This window comes from Canis lupus, chromosome 17 (assembly GCF_048164855.1).
Source record: "Canis lupus baileyi chromosome 17, mCanLup2.hap1, whole genome shotgun sequence".
Taxonomy (NCBI): domain Eukaryota; kingdom Metazoa; phylum Chordata; class Mammalia; order Carnivora; family Canidae; genus Canis; species Canis lupus.
Genome location: NC_132854.1, coordinates 36,953,768 through 36,978,716, shown reverse-complemented (window position 1 = coordinate 36,978,716; position 24,949 = coordinate 36,953,768). Strand labels below are relative to the sequence as shown.

At 34.0% G+C, this 24,949-nt stretch overlaps 1 protein-coding gene and 1 long non-coding RNA gene across 2 annotated transcripts in view; one reads left to right on the top strand and one right to left on the bottom strand.

Annotated features, from left to right (window-relative positions):
* The window catches only part of KLHL1 (kelch like family member 1), a 363,308-nt gene that overhangs the window by 272,498 nt on the left and 65,861 nt on the right, over positions 1-24,949 (bottom strand). The window lies entirely within an intron of this gene.
* Positions 1-24,949, top strand: part of LOC140608033 (uncharacterized) — a 133,498-nt gene that overhangs the window by 47,754 nt on the left and 60,795 nt on the right. The gene's annotated exons all lie outside the window — the stretch shown is intronic.

The window sequence follows — 24,949 nt, the reverse complement described above, 5'->3', positions numbered from 1 at the left end:
TGAATGAAGAATATACAATGTGCTGGGAAATCAGAGCAGTGGAGTTTAATTTAATTCAGCCCCTGGAGCTGAGGACCGAGGAGTATTCAGCCAAGACTTCTTGGAGAGGAAAAGTGTATTTCAAGAAATCATGAAGATTGCATGGGTAAAAGGTTGGGGAGCAATAGGCTTCTCCATAAGAAGAGCATGTTAAAGGCTCAGAAGTTATCTGAAGTATGAGGGAACTAGAAGTATTTCATTATGACCTTAAAAAGTGAGTTTTCTAATAGAGGAGAGGGATGAAGAACTCAGAATGTTGAAATAAGGATCTAAATTCTACTACCTTTGAATAACTTGATTGCGGGCTGCTTTACATTATTAAGTAGTGAGACAAAATTGGAGAAAAGCAACTGAGGTTGAAATATGGACTCTCCTGCTTACAGACTGTGTAAATGGTCCAGTAGACCTCTCTTCATGTGAGCTTCAATTTTCTTTTCTGGAATATGAAACCAAGATGTATATTTCATTGCTGTTTATTCATTAATGTATTCACTCATTTATTCAGTAGATACCTATTAAGAGCTATTACATGTCAAGCCTTATTCTGCAAACTAGGGTCACAGCAGTAAACAAAAGAGACAAAGTTCCCTTTCTCCCGTACAAAAGGGTATACACAAGTACCTTTGGGTTGAAAGGGAGACAAGCTGGGGATCCCTGAGTGGCTCAACGGTTTAGCATCTGCCTTCGGCCCAGTGCGTGATCCTGGAGTCCCGGGATTGAGTCCTACATCAGACTCCCTGCACGGAGCCTGCTTCTTCCTCTGCCTGTGTCTCTGTCTCTGTCTCTCTCTCTCTGTGTCTCTCATGAATAAATCAATAAAATCTTAAAAAAAAAAAAAAAAAGGGAGACAAGCCGAGTGGAAGAAAATGTTAAGTAGTAGAATAAAATTGGAAAAGAGGAAGTTACCATTTCCTGATAATGTGACAATTTACAAGTAACCTAAGGGAATGAGTAAATAGAGAATGTATATATTTGGCGAGACTGTTTCACCAGAAGAGAAGAAAAAAATGAGTCAGAATTCTTCATGGTTTAGAAATAGCGAGGAAGCCAGTGCATCTGGAAGAATAAGAAAAAATGTATGAGATGGCAAGAATCTTGATCTCTTAGGCCTTGTGGCCCTAGGTAAGAGCTTTAGATTTTATTTTTTGTAAAATGGAAAACTATTAAAAGATTATGCTTTAGAAAGACCTTTAGCTTCTGTGTGTAGAATGGATTACTTGGACAAAGGTGAAATCAAGGTGAACAATTAGAAGCCTACATAACTACAAGTTATGATAGTGGTTTGAACACAGACAGTAGCAAAGGAAGTGAGAAGATGTGTTTGGGATATTTTCCAAAGGTAGTGTTGAGAGAATATGTGGTTGGATTAACTATAACGTAATAGGAGAAGAGGTAAAAAGAGGAATATAGGATTAAAGGTCTTTGCTCTTAGCAACTTGGAAAATTATTTTGACACATTGAGATGGAAAAGAGGAAGGAGATGTTAGTATAAACAAGAATTCAGTGCCAAGTGAAGATGTTACTTAGGCTACTCTACTGGACATATATTCTTGAGTTTGGGGACAAGTCAAGAGTTTGAGTAATAAATTTGACTACCTTATTTATTTATTTTTTTGGCAGTACTTAAATCATGCCACTGGGTCAAATCACATAGATTGTGATTACATGTAGCAAAGGTAAAATGACCAAGAACAGATCCTGAGAACAACCAGTAAATGAAACTAAGGAGAAAGTCCTAGTGCAAAAATATAGAACATCGAAAGAGATTGGTGTCTAAAAGCACAGTTAAAGAAAGCATGTGGAGATAAAGTTCTTTAAATGTTTTTCATAGATCTATTAAGATAAAGGCGGGGACATTACCATAGAATCTGGCAATATGTTGGATTGTATGCATTAAACAGAAATTCTTCAGGCAAACTCCCAATAGTGAATTCTAGTCAAACTTTTTTTTTTTTTTGTATCACTTTCTCCCTTTTTTCTGTCACTGGCTTCCTAAGGACATTTTCATTTACAAAAGCATGTACTTTCAAATGTTACAAGCTATAGTTTCTCAAATAATTCTAAATTTTTATTTTATTTTGCCTTTTTCAATGCTTTTTATCACCATAATATTTATTTTATTAACTAAAGTATAGTCTTTTGAGCAAGCAATGTCTGACTGCTCTACTCCTCTGTCTAAAGACTGTTGCAGTCCCTTCACTGGCTAGTAGAGACTCCATAATGTAAAAACAAATAACAACAACAACAAAAATGAAATCATCATAATGGAGTTGTAAGCAGAGTTGCAAAGCAGATCTTATAAAATGAAGGTTTCTGGGTTATTTATGCTCGGCCTACAGAAAAATTCAAAGTTAAAGACAAATAAGTCAAATTGGGGCACCTGGGTGGCTCAGTGGTTAAGCATCTGCCTTTGGCTCAGGTCATGATTCCTGGATCCTGGGATTGAGTCCTATATTGGACTCCTCTCAGGGAGTCTGCTTAACTCTGCTTCTCTCTCTGCTTCTCTTTCTGTGTCTCTCATGAATAAATAAATAGAATCTTAAAATAAAAAAAAAAGAAAGAGGCTGAATTGTAGACCTTAGAATATCATTACTTTCCAGTAATTTAAAAAAATTTGGGGGCCAAAATATTTGACAATTTACTTTGGAAATGCAAGGATTCTTCACTTTTTGTTAATTTTCCATATTCTAACAGTTATTTCCTTTCCAAAAATTAAGACTGTCTTATTTTCTTCTAGGGTCCAGCCAAAATGTATGGCACAGGAATATAAAATCAAGAAGTTTTCTAATCCTAAAGTCATTTTTATTTCTTCAAATTTGATGTATTCTTTGAAGAAAATGCAGAGCAACACCTGGAAAATAAAGGGTTCATTTTGTTCCTATCACTCTGTACTGATAATTTGGTTGTCTGTTATAGGGTATCATTTTCTATATGCATAGACAGTGCATATCATCCAAATGCTACCTAGAATATAGCTAAACTAAAACCTAATTTTGTATAAATCTTACAAGTCAAAGTATGTTTGGAGTGCCATATAACTTATTTATCATTTTTGTTCAAAGGTTGAAATAATATCTTGGATGGCAACTTACATGCAGTGGAGCCAGATAATTTATAAGAACTCTTTGTCTGTTGAGAGTCAAATGTTTTCCTTGGCTTCTCATACAACATACCTCAAGGGTAGTATTAGACTGGACAGTATACTTTGAAATCATGTTCTTCCTTGCTTTTCCATTAACAGATAAGTAATAATTGTTATCTGGGCTATGCCATCTTTAATACTCCTTGGAAAATGAATTCCTGTTTGTTTTTTAGATAATGACAGAAAAAAAAGAGGATGGGATTACCATGGCCAATTAAAACCTGGAATTATGTCTGACATACAGCACTACTAAGATACATCTTACATATCCTGCATTCATTTATTTTTAGACTTAATGCAGAGCTTACATGTTTATTAAACAATATCTTGATTGATACAACCTGCCAGCATTCTTTTGGACTGTGTAATATACAAGTTTGCAGGATTTTCCAGCTTGCAATCACACAAATTTGATGAGTGTGATTTCTAGCTTTTGGCAAAGTAACAGATAAAACTATTGAATAATCAAATTCACAGAGAGAATAGTGGAAAACTTCCCATCATTTTATTCCTCACCAGCTTTTTTATAAAATTGTTCAACTACAAACAAATCATCTTTCATTTGTTCTTACTGCTTTACTTTATCTTCATGTAGAAAATCAAATTCTTTCATGAAATAAAGATATCCTTTGTTCATGGCATTTATTTGCCCAAATTAATCTAGCAAATCTTGAATAATGATCACCAATCTCTCTTCTTGGGTTTACAAAATCTTAAAATTCATTAATTTATATCATTAATATCAAATTCATTGGACTATATCTGAAAATTCTTTTCCCCCTTTTCTGGAAAGGACCTAATTTACTTTCCCCTGGCTTTACGGATTCTTTCCTGATTGCTGATGTGCTTCAGAAAGTATCAGAAAGGGAGACAGAACGTAAAGACTGCTAACTCTGGGAAACGAACTAGGGGTGGTGGAAGGGGAGGAGGGCGGGGGGTGGGAGTTAATGGGTGACGGGCACTGGGGGTTATTCTGTATGTTAGTAAATTGAACACCAATAAAAAATAAATTAAAAAAAAAAGAAAGTATGGAGAAAATCTCCATTTTAACACACGTAGATCAGATATGAAACTTACTTTGAGTAGTTATTAACATGCTTTCCTCCTTTGCTGATATTTTATTTGACTTAGTCAATACCTTTTCTGCCCTTTCCATTTTGAAGAGCATCTCTTTTGACAGAGAATAAAGGGAAAAAAAAGAGAAATTGAGGAGTTAGGTATTATCTATCATCCATCAACATTAGCTACTGGTTCCAAGAGCTAGATTCATCCCTATCTTGATAGTTTTGCTCTGAGTATCACTATCCTGATAATATTCTTATAGGTGCATATCCCAAGTTGAGACAAGGACAGATAGATGATGTCATATAAATACTAATAGGTAAGAAAATTCAGTTCTCAGAAAAGTTCAGGCTTAGGACTCATCGTTTCTTCTTGAAAGTATTTGTTAATCTATTTAGGTGATTTTTAATTAATTGTGTTGTGTTTCTTTTTACTATTCAAATTGTCTAGAACATTCTCCAAAGGATGTTTATATTTTTCCAAGCACAAACAACAAATGTTTCTTCTCAAAAGAATCACATCGTAGATGAAATGATTTCAGATTATAATTTTTCCTTGTGAATTATTTCTAATGATAAAAGGTCCAGAACTCAATATTTTAGAGTTCTATTAGACTTAAAAACTTCATATATAGCCACTGTTTTCCAAGAAAACTGAATGGTTATGAGAGCGCCCTTATTTTGGTTTATTTTGTATTAATTATACTGCTTTTCATGGTTCCCCATATTATCCTTTTTCATTCAGGAGTAAAGGATTTGCCTCACTTTATTATTCATCTTCTTTCTCGTCAATTTATGCTTTTCTTTTTCTGTTTTTTTTTTTTATTGCTCCAAGTTTATGTTCTCGTAACTATTTTTACTCTCTAATTTCTCTACCTTTTGGACTGAGGTCTTCAAATTGTATTTACCTGTCTCTTTTACTCTCCATTTTGTTAACATGTTGGTGGATTTCTACTTTTAATTTATTAGTAGGAATTAAAATTGTTGGTACTCAAGTCAGATTCTATCCAAAGAAACTTTTCCTGCCTGTGGGCTCCAGGAATTTCACTGAAGGGGACTTGTTTGGCAGTCTTTTGACAGGAGAGAAGGCGGCTCAAAAATGCTATCTGAATGGTCATATGTATTATTAATCTTGTGACTATGCCAAAAACTCATGGTGCTTTTCAAAATAAAAACCTCTGAACTAAACTTTTTATATTTTTGACCTATATCAATTTTGTGCTAGACTTTTTAATTCTTCATTTCAAATATTATTTGCATGCAAATTGTTGTATATTGTTTAAAATGTTCTTTCATGAAGAACTCTAGGCTGTATATTGAAAACACTTAAAAATATCATTAGCACAAGTCAAAACTACAATGAGATATCACCTTACACCTGCCATAATGGCTAAAGTCAACAACACAAGAAACAACAGGTATTGGCAAGGATGTAGGGAAAATGGAACCCTCTTCCACTGCTAGCAGAAATGTAAATTGGTGTAACTGCTCTGGAAAATGGTATGGAGGTTTCTCAAAAAATTAAAAATAGAACTACCCTACGATTCAGCAATCATCCTACAGCATATTTAGGCAAAGAATACAGAAACACTACAAAGGGATATAGTGTTTGTAATAGCACTATTTATATAGAGAATAAACTAATGGTTACCAGGGTAAGGGATGGTTGCAATTGGTGATAAGGATTGAGGAGGATACTGTGGAGATACGCACTGGGTATTATATGGAAGTGTTGAATCACTATATTGTACACCTGAGACTAGCATTATGCTGTATGTTAGCTAACTGGAATTTAAATAAAAACTTTAAAAATAGTAAAAAAAATTAGAAAATAAAAATATCATTAAAAAATGAAGAACAAGTACACCAAATTCTACCCTCTTAAGTTGGAGGGAAATAAGGAAAAGCTCACACTATGAAGAATAAATGTAGTCAAAAACATGGGAAAGCACAGTACCATTTCGAAGTACAACACTAAAAGCAATTCTAGACTTTAAAGTGACACTTAAAACAATTCTGACAAAAAGAGAAAAAGGAAATGATAGAATGCATCAGCAAATGTGATCATGTATTACATTGCTACACTGCCTTACACTAGAGGAGTTTTTCATGGCTCTTATAATTAGTCTGTACAGTAAGAAAAGCTTCAGTCTCCCCCCCACCCCAATCTCTTTCCTTGTTGGTAACTTGGAGAAAATGCCAGATAGTAATTAACAGTAGTGGAGTATTTCTATCTTAATTTTATCAGAGTGAAGGTTGCCTCATGAAGTTGAAGGATTGCTCTCTGTATCTTAATAGGCTGTAACTGGGTTTTTGTTGTTGTTTCTTTGTTTATTTCTAATAGCTAGGTTTTATCCTGAGTTGGTACACTAGATGATTCATGCTACATAGATTCTTAATCAAAATTTGCTATGATATTTCCCCTTAACTATTATAAAGTATTTGAAAGCTGTTAAAAAAACAAATTTCTAGGATATATTCTATTCAATCTGCTAGCGTAGAAGCTTATATCACAGATGCCTGTGATATAGTTTGAGCTATAATATAGAAAAGTTTCATTCCCATAAAATACAGGTTTCTATATGTGACAAAATCCAAATGTAATAAAGCGAGTCATTTTATCACTTATTGTTATAAACATCAAAAGCAGTGATTTAAGATGAGTCTATGGTATATATACCCTAACGTTTATAATTGCAAAAAAATTGCACACGATTCTTTGCATAATAGTTTGCATTTACATGGTGGCTAGTATAAGGAGTACTGGGCAACACATTTGAGGAGAAAAAATATATTCAAACTTATGTTGTTTCTAAGGACATATACCCCACAAAATGGAATACTAATAAAAATATCAATACTGAATATAAAAATAAAGAACTATATCTTAATTTTTCAGGTGCTTACATAGATTAATGCATTTGAATGAAAAAAGAAAATAATCTTTATCCTGAGGAACTGAGACAAAAAATAAGCTGAAGTGGATTTGATATTTCCAATGTTCATATCAATTTTGTGCTTAAGTAATTGGATATAATCCAGTCTCATTATAATCAAAGTTAATAAACTCCATAAGGAACACAGAGAATGAACACTGGGGCCAAAATGCACAATTTTATCAAAAATCAATCATTTTATGCGGCTAGAAAATTCATTGTTTTTTGGTTGAAGAGTACTTTGCTGCAGTCCATAATAAGAATTCCAATAGCATTTATTCTATGATGGAAAGTAAAGGGGAAAAGTATAGAAATCTTACATTTTGAGTGTGACAGCTAAGAAAATCATCACTGAGTCTGTCAAACTGAAAGCTAGTGAAAAAGATAAGGAAGCACAAAATAACGTCTGGGTGTTTTTCATACTTCTCATACTCTCATCCATGCATATATAATGAGAATCTCTAAGATTCAGAATGTTATTCCAATTGCTATGGGACCTTTATATACTATCAATGTGTTGGAAGCATTGTGAAGTCTTATAAAAATGGAGTGTATGAATGATGATAATGATAATGTTAGATGTTTATGAATTTTCACTGAGCTTCTGGGGCTGAAATATAGGAGAGCTAAAACAAATGAAGAGACAGTCAAAACACATTTGCTTTAGTGAGAAAAATATGCTGGTAAACAGGATATGTTAGTTCATTCCTCCCTTTAATTGGAGTAGGTTTCTAGAAATATATATTGTTGTTTCTCAGCATTTTGTATTACAGTATTACAACACATATTGTACAGTGAAAAAAATTAAGCAAGATAAAAAATTATAACAAAAACCTTAGTTTAAAGTAATTTATATTAATGAGAAGTGATTCAAAAACGATCAGAATTCATCACTCAACTGGAAGCAATAGAGTATGTATATCATTCTTGTGTTGTAGACCCTATGTTTTTAATACTTTTATTTTAGAAATGAATAAAATAAGGCTAAGTGATATCTTGCACATTTTAATGAAAATATCAGTCAGAACTCAAACCTTTTCTAAAGAATGCACTGATATTTGTGTACAAGAAAGAGCACCCTCAGAAATAGAGGTCAGGACTGATTCTTCTCCGTCCTCTAAAATGCTCTCCCACTTCACCCCAGAAAAATCTCCAGTAGGCCTCTGTAGTTAACTTAGCCATCTATGACAACAAAACACACACACACACAAATGTGCATGTGCATACACACAAGCACATGTGTGCACACACACAATTATGACTACAGAATCTTAATGTTAAAAAAGCAAAGGGAACAGAATTGAAGGTCTGGAACTAAAAAGCAAATAAAAATGGGAAACATATGTAGGGCTCAAGTGTAATGTCGTGGCTGAATCTTTGCTTTCTGGAAAGGGGTAAGAGATAATTGTAACAAGTAAGGAGTGTAGGTGAAATCATAAAGTATTTCATGTGTAAGGAAAAAGAAGTTTAAAATTTATCTTGTAGGCTATAGGTGAACATTTTAAGAGGAGCTAGAATAGCAATTAATTCTGATGTAGCACAGGCGAGGTAGGGTTTTTATTATGTTAATATAGTTATTATAAGAAGCCTATGATACAGGTATTATGGCTATCCCCATTTTAGAGATTCAGAAATCGAGAAATGGGAGATAAATATTACCCAATGTAATATAACTGTAAAGTGGCAGAGCTGAGAATTGAAGACAGACAGTGGGGAGTTAGAGATTGCCCTCTGACCCATCCTGCTGCTTATTCCTCAAGACTGATTAATTAGCTGTTATAGCAGTACAACCATGAGGGCTTCATCTATGCAGACTGAGAGGGACTAGTGTCTGATTGCAGGAGAAATTTTGCAGTAAAACTTTCACTATTTGCATATGACATGATACTTTATAGAGAAAATCTGGAAGACTCCATCAAAAAATTACTAGAACTGATACACAAATTCTGTAAAGTCAGAGGACACAAAATCAGTGCATGACAATCTTTTGCATTTCTATACACCAATAATGAGGCAGCAGAGAGAGAAATTAAGGAATCAATTCTGTTTACAATTGCACCCAAAACATTAAGATACCTAGGGATAAACCTAACTGAAGAGATGAAAGACCAGTACTCTGAAAACTATAAAACATTAATGAAATTGTAAATGATGCAAAGAAATGGAAAGAAATTTGATGCTCATCGTTTGAAAGACCAAATATTGTTAGAATGGTTATACTACCCAAAGCAATCTACACACTTAATGCAACCCCTACCAAATTCCAGCAGCACTTATCACATAGCTAGAACAAATAATCCTAAAATTGATATGGAACCATGAAAGAACTCAAATAGCCAAAGTATTCTTGAAAAAGAAAAGCAAAACTTAAGGAATCACAATTCTGGAATTCAAGGTATATTACAAAGCTGTGAAGATCAAAACAGTATGGTTTTGGTTTTTTACCAAAATAGACACATAGATAAATGGAACAGAATAGAAAACGATGAAATGAACCCACAATTGCATGGTCAATTAATATTCAACAAAGCAAGAAAGAATATCCAATAAGAAAAAGACAATCTCTTCAACAAATGGTGCTGGGAAAACTGATAGCAATATGCAAAGAATGAAACTGGACCACTCTCTTTCACCATACCCCAAAATAAATTAAAAATGGTTATTTTTTAAAATTTTATTTATTTATTCATGAAAGACACACACACAGAGAAAGAGAGAGAGAGAGAGAGAGAGAGAGAGAGAGAGGCAGAGACACAGGCAGAGGGAGAAGCAGGCTCCATGCAGGGAGCCTGAGGTGGGACTCGATCCCAGGTCTCCAGGATCACGCCCTGGGCTGAAGGCAGTGCTAAACTGCTGAGCCACCCAGGGTGCCCTAAATTCAAAATGTATTAAAGACAAGTGAGACAGGTGAGACAGGAAATCATTAAAATCATAGAGAAAAACAGAGGGAGTAACCTCTCTGACATTGACATTGGCCTGGGCAACTTTTTTCTAGATAGGTCTCCTGAGGTAAGGGAAACAAAAGCAAAAATAAACTATTGGGACTTCATCAAAGTAAAAACCTTCTACACAGTGATGGAAACAACCAATAAAACTAAAGGGAAACCTATGGGATGGGAGAAGATATTTGCAAATGGCATACCCAATAAAGGGTTAGGATCTAAAATATATAAAGAACTTACCAAACTCAACACCTCAAAAATGAATAACCCAATTTAAAAAATGGGCATAAGACATAAACAGACATTTCTCCAAAGAAGACATACATTGGCCAACAGACAAATGCAAAGATGCTCAATATCACTCATCATCAGGGAAATACAAATTAAAACTATAATAGCTTATCACCTCATATAATCAGAATGGCTAAAATCAACCCAATAAATAACAGGGTTTGGTGAGGATATGGAGAAAGGGGGATCCTCTTGCACTGTTGGTGAGAATGCATACCATTGTGGCCACTATGGAAATTCGTATGGAGATTCTTCAAAAATTAAAAATAGAGCTATCTGATGATCCAGCAGTTGTACTATTGGGTATTTACCCAAAAAACACAGAAACACTAATTCAAAGGGATACATGCACCCTGACCTTGATAGCAGCACTACCTACAATAGCCAAATTATGGAGTGATTTTGAAGTTTAGAGTTTAGGTGACTTGTGGGATGACTGTGTTATAACTAAGACTGGAAGCAAAGAAAAGGAACAGGTTGAAAATAAAACACTTAGCTCAGTTGTTGAATTGCTGGAGGTACATGTAGTTAATCCAAGAATAAATGGTCCTAAGATTTAAAGAGAGGCCTGGGTAGAAACCCCAATAGCACACAGTTAGGAGTTGCAACCAATGGTTAGAATAAGGTCACTTGAGGATGTTTGGTAAAGTGAGAAAAAATAGAAGGACTTTAGTGATACCAATATTAAAGGGATGAAGCTAGCACTGGAGCCAAAGAGGAAAGAAATGGGAGAGATTAGTGCCACTAAAGCCAACAGGTGAGACGATTTCAGAAAAAATAATAGAGATATAATGGCACCAGTATGCAAGAAGGTATGATTTCTCCAGAATGATTCACTAGCTACAGTGGCTTAAAGAAGTATCATACTTTTCTTCTGACCTTCCTCCTCCACTTCTTTCACATTAATCCTTCAAGGCTCATAGAATCACACTTCTTTAAAAAGACTTTTATAATCCCCTAGTCCTTGCCCTTATATTATAAGTTAAGCATTTTTCTCAGTATGCAGTACCATGGTTGTAGATTCATCACACTTACCTGAGTTCTCATTTTTGGCTAATTTGACTGTCTCACTCTCTATCCTGAGACAACCTGGAGAGCAGGAGCTGTACCTTTTATCTCTGAATCGCAGTGCACTGTTAATCAAGTTACAGAAAAGCACTCAACACAAGTCTGCTGAATAGATTAATCATAGGTGTTTTTTTTACACATATGCTAAGATGATGTTTCTGAGATATCAATAAAGTATTAGTTTAAATGTTTTATTTTTATATGGTGTTTTATCCTGACAGTAGATTCAGCTGATTCATCTCTCTCTCTCTCCCTCTCTCCAGATCAATGTATATTAATAGACTTTTTTAACTGTTTCAGGTTCACATCAAAATTGAACAGCAGATACAGAGATTTCCCCCATATACACCCTGCCCCCACACATGCATAGCCTAGTATCCCCACCCTCCACTGGAGTCGTAGATTGTTAGAACTGATGAGCCTAGCCTGACACATCATTACCCCCCGAAGTCTATTGTTTACACTAAGGTTCACTCTGGGTGCTGTGCATTCAATTGGTTTGGACAAATGTCTGATAATATTTATTCACCATCACAGTAATGTGTGGAGTAGTTTCCCTGACCTAAAGATCCTCTGCACTCTGCATGCTCATCTCTCTCCCCCTACCTTTTGGCAACCACTGATCTTTCTACTCTTCCCATAGTTTGGTCTTTTCCAGAACATCACATAGTTGGAATCTTACAGTGTGTAGCCTTTACAGAGTGGCTCCTTTCACTTGGTAATGTGCATTTAAGTTTCCTCCATATCTTTTTAAGGCTTGGTAGCTCATTTCTTTTAGTTCCAAATAACATTCCATTTTCTGCACGTGCCACAGTTTATTTATCTATTCATCTACTGAAGAACAGCACCTACTAAGGACATCTCAGTTGTTTCCAAGTTTTGGCAATTATGAATAAAGCCACTATAAAACATTCATGTGCAGGTTTTTGAGCCGACATACATTCTTAACTCCTTTGGGTAAATACCAAGAAGCACAACTGCTGGATCAGATGCTAAGAGTATGTTTGGTTTTATAAGATACTGACAAATTATCTTCAATAGCGGTATCATTTTCCATTTCTATAAAAAATGAATCAGAATTCCTGTTGCTCCATATCCTCAGCAGCATTTCATGCAGTCAGTGTTCCAGATTTTGGCCATTTAATAGGTGTTTAGTGGTATCTCATTATTTTGATTTGCATTCCTCTGATGACATATAATATGAAGAATTTTTTCATAGGCTTATTTGCCATTATAAATTTTCTTTGGTGAGGTACTTAATAAGGTCCATGGCTTATTTCATAATTGAGTTGTTTAGTTTCCTGGTGTTGCATTTTAAAAGTTCTTTGCATATTTTAGATAATAATCCTTTATCAGGGATACCTGGGTGGCTCAGTTGGTTGGGTGTCTGCCTTTGGCTCAGGTCATGATCCCAGGGTCCTGGGACTGAGCCCTGTTTCAGCTTCCCTGCTCTTCGGGCAGTCTGCTTCTCCCTCTCCCTCTGCCTCCTGTTCCCCCTTGCTTGTGCTCTCTCTGTCAAATAAATAAATCTTTAAAAATATATTCCTTTAATAGATAAGCTATTTGCATAATTTTTCTCCTAATATGTGGCTTGTCTTTTCAATCTCTTTTAAGTCTTCAGCCAAACAGGAATGTTTACTTTTTTTTGAGTTTTTATTTAAATTCTACTGAGTTATCATACAGCATAATATTAGTTTTGGCTGTACCATATAGCGCTTCAACACTTCTATACAATACCTGGTGCTCATCACAAGTGCTCTCCTTAACCCTCATCACTTATTTAATTCGTACCCCACTCACCTCTCCTCTAGTAACCATCATTTTTTTTTTTGTAGATGAGTCTGTTTCTTGGTTTGCCTCTCACTTTTTCCCTCCTTTGCTAATTTGTTTTGTTTCTTAAATTCCTTTTATGAGTAAAATCATATGGTACTTGTCTTTGACTGACTTATTTTGCTTAGCATAATACTCTCTAGCTCCATTCACATTGTTGCAAATGGCAAGACTTCATGCTTTTTTATGGCTGAGTAATATCCCATTGTGTGTGTGTGTGTGTGTGTGTGTGTGTGTGTGTACCACAGCATCTGGTGCAGCCACTCTGCAAAACAGTATGGACTTTCCTCAAAAAGTTAAAAATAGAACTACTCTATGATCCAAGATATGCACTACTCTGTCTTTATCCAAAGAATACAAAAATACTGATTCAAAGGGATACATACACCCTGATGTTTAAGGCAGCATTATCTATAATAGCCAAATTATGGAAACAGTCTATCAACTGATGATAGGAATATTTAATTTCAATGAATTTCAGCTTATCAATTCTTTCCATCATAGATCATGTCTTTGGTGCTCTGAATCTAAAAAGTCATTTCTATTCCCAAGGTCTCCTGGATTTTCTTCTATGTTTTCCTTTAGGAGTTTTATAGTTTTGCATTTTACACTTGTTTGTGACTCATTTTGAGTAAATTTTTGTGAAGGATGCAAGGTTGTGTTTTGATTCATTTTTTGACATGTGGCTATCTCATTGTTACAACCGCATTTATTGAAAAGACTATCTTTTTTGCATTGTATTGCCTCTGTTCGTTTCTCAAGCTGACTATATTTAAGTAGGTCTATTTCTGGGCTCTCTATTCTGTTTCATTGATCTGATTCCTATTTTTTTTTCTTGTCACCACTGTGACTAATGACACTGACCTGCTTATTGGAATGGGGTCAAAACTAGGGTTTTATAAATAGAATGCATCAAAACATTGTGTCGTTGTCTTTATTGTACTCTGTTAAGTTAAAAAATGAAAAGTAATTTATCTGTAATAAAATTTGGTGAACAAATAGGCATATTATAACAAATTCATATAAAGAACTAATAAAAATGTGTTATGATTTAGATTCATCCAAAAATTACATTTACATAACTTTAAGATTTAATACTGTTAACAAATAAAAGCAAAAATCCTTGATTATTTTATACATGCAAATTAGTGGACTACACTGTGAGGTTAGATGAATTTAGCAAAACACAGAGCTGGTTGTTTTATATGCTACCATCTGAAATGGACAGATGTGAAGTTATTCTCTAAGCATATGTTGAAGCTTAAGCCTTTTTATGCCTTAATTTCATGCTTTCCTTGATGCATAGTTTATAAAGCAAGCAATCTGGCAAACTGTAACTGTATTAAGAGTTCTCAAGTAAGATAAAATCTGCACTGAGTAAAACTACATCACAAAGCCCAGAACTACATCATGGTTTATTTATGTTGAAGTTTGGATTATATTTTCCAGATGGATAATATATCTATGTCCTTTTAAAGAGTCCCTCTGTTTAAAGAGAGTTCTTCAGTGTTTTTGTTCACATTCCTTTGTTCACTACACCTTTCTAATGTTAGAAAAATATATGCTCCTTCACATATTTCTAAGGGGTTACATATATCATTTACACTAACATTGTTTTTAGAAAATATTCAAACCTATCAGACTTATTCTATTAAAAAGTTAAAATAATATTATACTAATATGCTCCTCACCAGATTCAGTGGTCAAATTTTGTCCCATGTGCTTTATTGCTCTATAGATCTCTATACACACATGTGCTTGCTTGAATGGCCCACTCCCCAACATAGACACAGACTTGTTTTCACCACCTGGAAAATTAAAAATAATCCCTTAACATCATCTCATTTTAATTCGTATTTTCCTAATTGCCCTAAATATCTTTTATTCTTCATTATTTTTTAATCTTGGATCTAATCTAGATCACAGATTGCATTTGTTTGTTGTACCTATTTGAACACCTTTGGCCTAGAGCCACTTTATATCCTCCAAACATTCCTTTATTTCTTAACTTTGTTAAAACAACCAGGACAATTCTCTATAGCAAATCTCATGTTAAGATTTTGATCATTTTCTTGTAGTGTTGTCTAAGTTGTCTTGTTTGTGTACCTTTTGTATTGCTATTAATTGGAAATTTACATCTGAAAGTTAAACAGTTGTGGCAAGTGTAGGTAATGCTTTGCCTTGATCAGATGCCAAAATATGACAAGTTGTCTTTTCTTTGTTTTACAAAGTTTGATAGCCTGCTTAGGGGGTGATTACCAGATACCTCCATTATAGAGGTAATCATTTTTCTTTTGTAATTAGTCTCTTCACACATTTTTATTTTGATGTCAAAAATGTTTCTCATAAGATCGATTTGTTGAAAAGGAGATATGACCTAGCATTTTAGATACTGCTGATATGCCTCACACTGTTTTTAGTTTTGTGTGTCAACATGACTGTCCACTGAGTGCCAAGATTAAACGTTATTTCTGAGTGTCTATGAGGGTGTTTCTGGATGAGATTAGCATTTGAATGGTAGACTCAGGAAAGTAGGTTGCATCACTCCCCACTATCTGCATTGTGGATGGGCATCACCTAATAAGATGAGGGTTTGAGGTGAATAATAGCAGAGGAAGGATTTGCCCTTTTCCTGCCTTACTGCTCAGCTGGGACATTTCCTCTCATCTTTTGCTGTCTTTAAACAGGTATTTATGTATTTATACTATTGGTTCCTCTGGTTCTTTGGTTTTGGGACTTAAACTGAAATATATCACCAGTTTTCCTGGGTCTCTGGCATGCAGATTGCAGATCGCAGATCCTGGGACTTCTCAGCTTCCACACTCACATGAGCCAGTTCCTTATAACAAATGCATATTATAATTGGTTCTGTGTATCTGGAGAACCTTGACTAATACAAGCTTTAGGTATATATATATTTTTCAAAACTGTGCGCCAGGAACTTTAGCTCATTTAATGTACAGGAAAAAAAAATCTCTTATAAACCAAATCAGCAAATGGCCCAGCTAAATGAGACTTAATTTTAATTATAGAAGTCTGACAATTTTGTAATGTGAAGAAACATGGTTATTTATATTCTCATGATAACCATATTACTTCTGAATTCACAGACAGACAGAGATATGAAAAGTCAGGAAAGGGGTAAAGAGAGAAACAGGGAAGCTTGCCATGAATTTTTCACCAAGAGGAGATTAAGAGTGCCTTTGTCTTTTTTCTTTCAGAAGTTCTCTTTTCTTTGCTTTTCAAGGGATCTTCCTTAACAAAAATGTATTCTACAATTGTCTCTTTATGTAGCGTCCAGGAATTTTTAGTATCCGATTTTCCATTGCAAGATTTGAATTGGGAAAAACTCTTTCTTTCTTTCTTTCTCTTTCTTTCTTTCTTTCTTTCTTTCTTTCTTTCTTTCTTTCTTTCTTTCTCTTTCTTTTCTTTCTTTCTTTCTTTTCTTTCTTTCTTCTTTCTTTTTCTTTCTTCCTTTTCTTCTTTCCTTCTTCAACCTAAGAGAATGATAATTATGAAGAGCTGGGAAGAAGAATTTATACAGCACAGATGTGTTCTTTCATGGATCAAATTTCAGAAGGGGTATTTATGAAAGTTGAAGATATACAAATCAATTTCCTTAACTATAGGCCAGTCCTTGTAGCTTTTACAGGTATATATATGCCAGTGTTGAAACCTCTGGTTTAAAGGATAATCACAAGGATGATAATAGCCAATAGTTTATGAGTTCCTAATATGGGCCAGGCCCTTTAGATATTTTATTTACAAGCTTCAGGAGAGTTCCATGAAGAAAATATTATATTTGTAATGCAGAATCTGAGATTTGTGTACACATAAATTTCATGTGACCCTGAAGGAATTTAACCAGGTCAGGAGACTACAAAAATACTCCACTATTTCCATTATTGGAAGTTGCTGCTCACATAAATTATAGTCAAGGCCTTTTGACTAATTTTCCTAAATGAGGTCCAGAATTTTATACCATTGTAAATAAGAGGTTTCTTTGGATATTTTAAAATTAATCTATGAGTGTGATGTGCTAATGAGGATCAAGGCCTTTATTAAAATAAGTACAGTGTCTCTCAGTGGTTATCTTCTAGTTGATTGTGAGGTGGGATTATTTTATAAGTCAATATAAGTGCTTAGGTTGATACTTCATTTCTTTATTTATCCTTAAGAATTTTGATAACATGCTATGTAATGGAGTTTAGTCTTTTATTCCTTATTTATGCTTTTACTACTGAACAGAACATTTGGACAAGAGCATGCCTGAAATATTTAAGTGGTAGGTTCTGGGGTAAGTGATTATATAACTTGAAAAAGTTGCCCATCATAAAGTCTGGATATCCAACTCTTGTACATGTACAAATTAAGAAAAGTTAAATAGGAAAGATGCCATTTGAATTCAGAACATAACCTGAATTTATAAACATGTTACCTTCTCAAACTATTCTTATGATTTTTTTTCACTTTTTCCAATTTAAAACATTTTGGGCTGCTCAGATCGCCTTACATATGTAAACTTACTCTGATCATCTTTATGCTAACCCTACACTGCCTACTCTGCTAAAATAACAGAGACAGAACATTCTCAGTGGAAGCTCTAAAGCTAATAAAGCACCAGTCCCAAAAGCACTGACTCAGGAGAAATGTTTTGAAGGTTCAGGAAAGGCAGAGCAAGCCCTGTCTCCTTACATCAGCCTTCCTCTTGAGGTCATGCAAAATGCCCCGCTCACTGCAGGAACATCCTGAAGTTAAAGACAAAGAGGATATCCTTTTGGCTGCTAGGGTTATTTTTTTATGTTAAAAGAACTCCTTTGTTAAAACATAACAGAATCAGTAACAAATAAACTATCTAGATAACTGAATATTTGATAGCACCAAAGGAAGTTACCCATAAAAATTTAAAATAGTCACAAATAACTGTTGTTTCAACATGTTATAAGAGAGAAATGTATAACTGAAACGAAGAACAAAAAAGGCCTTGGATGACATAAAATTGAAAGGATTATATGTATTGTTCTAAAAACATAAACATTCTAACAGCAAAATAGTACTATGCAGAGTTCCATTAGAGAAGACATTTTTCAGAAATTCAGTTTTAAGGAATCAGAAATACACTGTGATTTTACAAAGTTCTAGTTTATATTTATGCACTCCATTTATTCATGTATTATATATAAGGAAATATTGAATTGAGAATTAGTGTATTTGAATTGTTATCCTACTATTCCCACTAGTTGACTGTGATATTGAACAAGTCACTAAGCCAATTTGGGTTCCTGTTTCCCATGGATAACTAACTATAATAGGATAAATATTTATAAAGCATCTAATAAAGGCCAAGAATTGTGCCTTTGCTAGAAATTCAAAGGTGATTAAGAAAGATTTGCTATAATTTAAGAACTTAGAGGTGTGTGTATGTGTGTATGAGAGAAAGAGAAAAAAAAGGGGAGACATCATTTGAGTTGTATATTGAAGAAATACTTATTCAAAAGGGAGAAGCAAAGTATAAATTTTTTTTAAAGTATGGAGGAATGAGAATGTAGAGTTGTTGGAAAATCATGTAATTGGACTAGAGTTCTATGATTTATCAATGTTGTAAAATGTGCAATCCCCTTCAATTTTATGCTTAAAAGAATTCTAAGTAACAACAGCTATTGAGTTCACACCATTGGTTATATTTGTATCAAGGTACCCCAAAATGTGAACAAAGTTGGTAGTTTTAGTAATTGTAATGAAGAAATATTCTTACCAGAGTGACTTTGAAAGAGCAGATGGAGAAAAAGAACAACATGGTATAGGATGTTTGTATTTTAAAAGATTATTGTAGTATATTTGACTGTTTTTAAAAAATGTAATACTTTTAAAAGGTAGAAAATTAATATTACTTCTCAATTACAAATTTTATATTCTTGAATGCTGATCTGAAAAGAGAGAAATAAAGTAGAAAGCACAGATCTACAATGACTGCTTTGGTACAAAACAATGCCTAAGGAGAATGATAGAAGCATAAATCCCTTTTAGAATCGGCTCAAAGTAACGCTGCTCTTTCCCCTTCTTTTTTAGCTCCCAACAAAGCCCACATTTCTTCAGGACAGAACTTTGCAGTCACAAAACCAAGACAAGATATGAATACAAATATAAATTCTCTACTGTAGCAGTCCAAAGTGATCACATGTCATATAGCAGGAAGGGCAAAAACTATACCAAAAAGCAGTATTGCATTTCCAACATGACAGTTACTGCCCTCTCAAATGTCCTTGAGTGTCACCTAATAAGGAACACTATCAAAGTACATGGATAAAAAATTTCTTTATCACTGCAACAGCTGACTAAAGATTACCCTAAATATTTGGAATTGGCTTTGGAACTAAGTGGTGGACAGGAAGGAATCTGCTTTCAGAGATCACTCGGGAATCTGTTTCAGTGAATAAAGTGATTATGTTAAATGCTGGCAAAATATTTGGTAAACTTATTGTATATGATATTTGAGAGGTAGAACACATACATAATGAAGTTATGGCTCTGGCTGAAGAAATTTCTAGAAGAAGGTGACTAGAACAAATTGTGTTTTATTAATCACATTGGATAAGGTACTATAAGGAGTATAGAAAAGAGAAAAGTGGCTGCAAAAATATATTTTTTTCTTTTCCTTAGCCCTGGTCTAAGACATTGCAAAAGAATAAATGAGATCTAACATAGCAGTTCCCAAATATCAGCTGTGTCCAGGTTGCAGTCCTCTGCACTCATTGCAAATTGATGTTGGATGATCAATCAAGATCCTGAGCTAGATATGAACTGGCTACTCTGAATACCAGTTTATCTAATCTCTGTTCATTTTTTGCCAGAAAGAAAGGTATAAAAGGTGATTAGATTGAAAGTTGTGGTTTCTCCAGTTGTGCTGGAGTGATAGTATACTATCCAATAAGAAATGAAAAAATAAGCAATGAAAAAATAAAGAATTCTAAGCCATCTAGAATGAGTTAATAAAATTTAAACATGACAGCAATAAGAAAGAAAAGGATAGTGAAACAGGGTCAGAAGTATGACAGGATTTCAAAAGACAGAAGGATATGGTGTAGAGAAGAAAGAGAACAAGCTTTAGACTATGAAAGAGCAGGGCTTGATACCTGAATATACCACTCACTTGTTATATAGACTTAGGCAAACCAATTTAACCTGTGTGAATTTCAGGATCACAGTCTGTAAAATACAGGTATTATGCTTGCCTTAAAGCTTTTTTGTAGACATTTAAAAATATATCAATATTTCTAGTGCTAAGCATGGAATGTAGCACACTAATATCTGCTATGAGTATGGAGTGGTGGAGTAGAATAAGAAGGAAGAGCTTGATGGGAGAAAGTAGTTATTGCCATGATGACTTTTGAAATGTAGCAGATTCCCAGATCCTAAAAGCTTGAGTAGGGTGGGCAGTTCTTTCATCATCAGAGGAGAGAAGATTTGAAACCAATGTGCTTAAATATCAAACAGAGATTCCAGTGATGAAATTACATCTTATTTCAGGGAAAAACTTGGTAGAAAATACAATGACAAGGTAACTTGAGGAAGTGAATATAGTGGACACCAATTTCATAAAAATGGAAAAAGTATAATGTTTTGCATTGTATTTGTGTTTCTCTGCCAAACAAGCTTATATTTTATTCTCGTATATTATTTTGGCAAAAAAAAATCTTAAATCTCCATGACCAGTAAGTACTTGAAAATGTTCTTCATTTCATTTTTAAAGATTTTATTTATTTATTCATGAGAGACACAGAGACAGATGCAGAGACATAGGCAGAAAGAGAAGTAGGCTCCCTGTGGGGAGCTCCATGTAAGTTTTAAATCTCAGCACTCCAGGATCCTGACCGGAGCCAAAGGCAGACGTTCAACCAATGAGCCACCCAGAAGTCCATGTTCTTCATTTTAAAAGTTTATAGTTTCCAAAAGTTCTTCAAAAGATTAAATGAGTTTTGGAATAATTCTTGAGTATTGTTTAATATGCATTTAGGTATGCATCAAATATGTGTATAAAAATATTTATCTGTGTTGATTTGAATCTACTCAAAATGACTAAAATATATCGCTTTAAAAATAGTGATTAAAATTTTAGGTTTTTTCAGATAACTAGCATTCTTTTTTATGATCATTAAATACCATAACACTATTCACTTTCCTTAAATGTCATTTGAAGCTCTTCATTTTTGAGCATAGATACTGTCTTCTGAATTCAGTGAGTTGCTTTCTATTAGTAGTTAATCTGAAACTACAAATATAATTTTGTAAGCTAATATGTATTAAAATGTGCACTTAGCTATATTTTAATTACCTTTATTTTTCCTCAAATATTTCCCTTCCTCCTGTTTCTTTCTTTTTTTTTTTTTTTTTTTGGTATTCCTTGAATAGCTTTGTGTTTCATCGACCTGTGTTGGAAGAAAAAAAAAATTTACTTTCCTTTATCTAAGTAAAGTGATGAGGAAAAAGCCTGTTTTGTCGTTTTCTCTCAATCACTCTTAAACCCCAGAATGGGAGGCTGTTCTTAAGCCTCTAATAAATGTTGCCTGATGAAAATCCAACCACTAAGCCCTACTAGAGACTAAACAAATTGCTTAAGCATACTCTCCCCTTACTCAGAGATGGCCTACAACTGAGCACTTCCCTAAAATAGAGACAAAGAGGAACAGTACTTCAGTATTTAAATATTAAGAATCACCTCAAGTGATCCAATACATGCAGCCTTGTTTTTTTTAATCTTTCCAGAAATTATGTATCATTAATTTTTAAGTCATTCATAGTTTTACTGTTCTGTCCTAAAAGTGTGTCATTATACACAGATTTTTTTAAAAAGATTTTATTTATTTATTTATGAGAGAGAGAGAGAGAGAGAGGCAGAGACATAGGCAGAGGGAGAAGCAGACTCCATTGCAAGGGTGCCTGAGGTGGGACTCGATCCTGGTGTCTGGGATCAGGCGCGGGGCTGAAGGCGGTGCTAAACCGCTAAGCCACTCGGGTTGCCCTATACAGATTCTAAATCTATCTTCTTGAATGTTTGAATAAATGCTTTATTACAAAATCCTTCACATGTAAGAGACTAAAGAATTTTGAACACAAAGTAATTGATTATCAACTTTGATTTAAAAAAAACAAACTCTCTTCTCTATGCTGAAATGGATTCTTCGGGTCACAGGAGTCAGGAAAAAAAGAGGAGTATGAATCTGGGATCTCCATCTGTCTGCTGAGCAGGGTCTCAGCAGTTAGTATGATATGAGTTTGCCTTAAGTTTGTGGAACAGTTGTCATGACAACTGCATTTCTATGCATCACTGCTTGTATGGGATCAGGAGAAGGACTGAGAAAAAAAGTTCCCTTGTTAGAAGCAGAAAATATAGGAAAGTAAAATTTTGCAATCATCTTTTCCAGAAAAAAAAAGTGTGGGTGTATATGTGTGTGTTTGCATGTATATCTGTTTGTGTATGTGTGTCTGTGTTTTGGCAGGAAGGCAAGTAGCATCCATTTAGGAAATTATAAGCCGTTATTTTTTTTTTTTGGAGACACATGCATGTATTTGAATTTCATTAAACAACTATATAGAGTTTAGAATAAGATCAATATATTTTACACCTTAATTGACTTATGAAATTGAACTAGATTACAAAAGTAGCCAAAAACTTAAATATACTGTTAATCATTCTATGTGTATTTTTAAATAAATGTTATAATAAAGTCATGGAATTATAATGAAGTGGTTTATCCTGCATAAAATCCATTATGCAATTTAAATCAAGTACTGTGTATAGTTACAAATGCTAATACTTAGTGGTGTTTATAGAATAATAAAGCATGCTCCTTAAAATGGCATAGTGACTAAAATGAAATAATCTTCGTCGGTTAATTTAACATTAGACATTAAATTAAAAAATTTAAAAATTACCTTTATCAAAAACTCGTCAAAGAAAATCATTCTTGAAAAATATTAAGAGAAGAGTCCTCTGTTTACTAGCAGGTCTGTTTAGAGAAGATTTAGATACCCACAAACCACTGTTTCACTCTAAAACAGGTGAGAGATTTAGAAATTAGGGAAATAAAGCTGGTAGAGTTTGGGAAAAGTAGAAAATAGGAGCATGTGAGCCTGAGTTTGGTGAGGGAAAGGCAAAAGCTTTGATGTTAAAAGCTCATTTGGGGGGAATCCAATGAAGTGGTGACAAGGACTTGGTCAAGCCTGATATGGAATTAAATATGGGATAATGCTAAAGGAATGGATGTGTCTAATTTGTTAATTAGGAGAATTAGGAGTCTATAGATAGGAATACAGAAAGAATATGTCAAAAGGAAAGGCTGTGAGGGACCTCTGTGTGGATCAGTTTAAGCATTTAACTCTGACTCCGGTCATGATCTCAGGGTCCTGGGATTGAGCCCCACATGGGGCTCCCTACTGAGTGGTATCTCCTTCTTCCGCTTCCTTTTCCTCTGCCCCTCCCCCCTACTTGTGTGTGCACACACTCGCAGTGCTCTCTCTCTCTCTTTCTCTCTCTCAAATAAATAAAGAAAATCTTAAAAGAAGGACTGAGGAGATATTTAATTTCATAATGCAAGTGCTATAGCAATTATGCAACAGAATATCATTTAATAATGCTGCAAAACAAACGTTTCAGTGAGGAATATCAATGCATTAAATAATTCTAGTGATTACAAATGATCTTATATTTGGAAATAGTAACTATGCTTTTAAAATAGTTATAGTGGCCATGCATTTTGTTTTCAGAATTTTATGTTATCTGAGAATAACGTACTCAACTCATACTAGTTTTATATAGATGGATATAGGAATTTTATGAAGCTGGTTTTATTTGTCTTTTTGCCTGAAAGATAGTGTCACTGGATATATCAGAGACTTATTTAACTTTTATCATATAAGCACTTTGAAGATGCAATTATAGAGTTTTGGATTTTATTATTGCTGTTGAGAATTTAGAATCAGTGTTGCAATTCTGCTGGGCAAATTTGGTTGAGGTTAGGGTCTTTGTTCTGCCATATAACTACACTTTGTTTCCATGTGGGTTTCTTATTATTATTTGTAATTTATTGTCTAAAATCTAAGAATATGTGTCTTTTATTATTTCTAAATAATTCCTTACCTTCATATCTTTGTATCATTTCCTTGTTTTCTTTCTGATATTCCAATTAGACATGTTAGAACATCTCCCTCAGGTTGGGGCGGGGGGAGGTGAATCTTCTCCCTCTATCTTCAGTATTTCTTAGCTTTTCTTTAGCATTCATTATCTTTTTGTCTTCCTAAGCTGTGTTCCATGTAATAGGTTCATAACTATCTTCAGCTCGTGAATTTTCCCTCCAGTACTAAATGCTATTTAATAGATTAATTGGATTTCATAAATTCATTAGTATTTTCTTCACCTCTTAAAATTCTATTTTTTGTGTCAGTATGTTTGATCTTTGTATTTTTTTTGATGGACTCTTACTTCATTATATTTATAATTCCTTTTTATTTCCATAGATATTTTGTATATATGCTTTACATATTTTATCTGATCATTTCAATAACTTTCATCTGTGAGTTTAGTTTTACTATACTTTTATTTTATGACAGAAATCTTCCTTATGTGACCTACTTATTGTCACA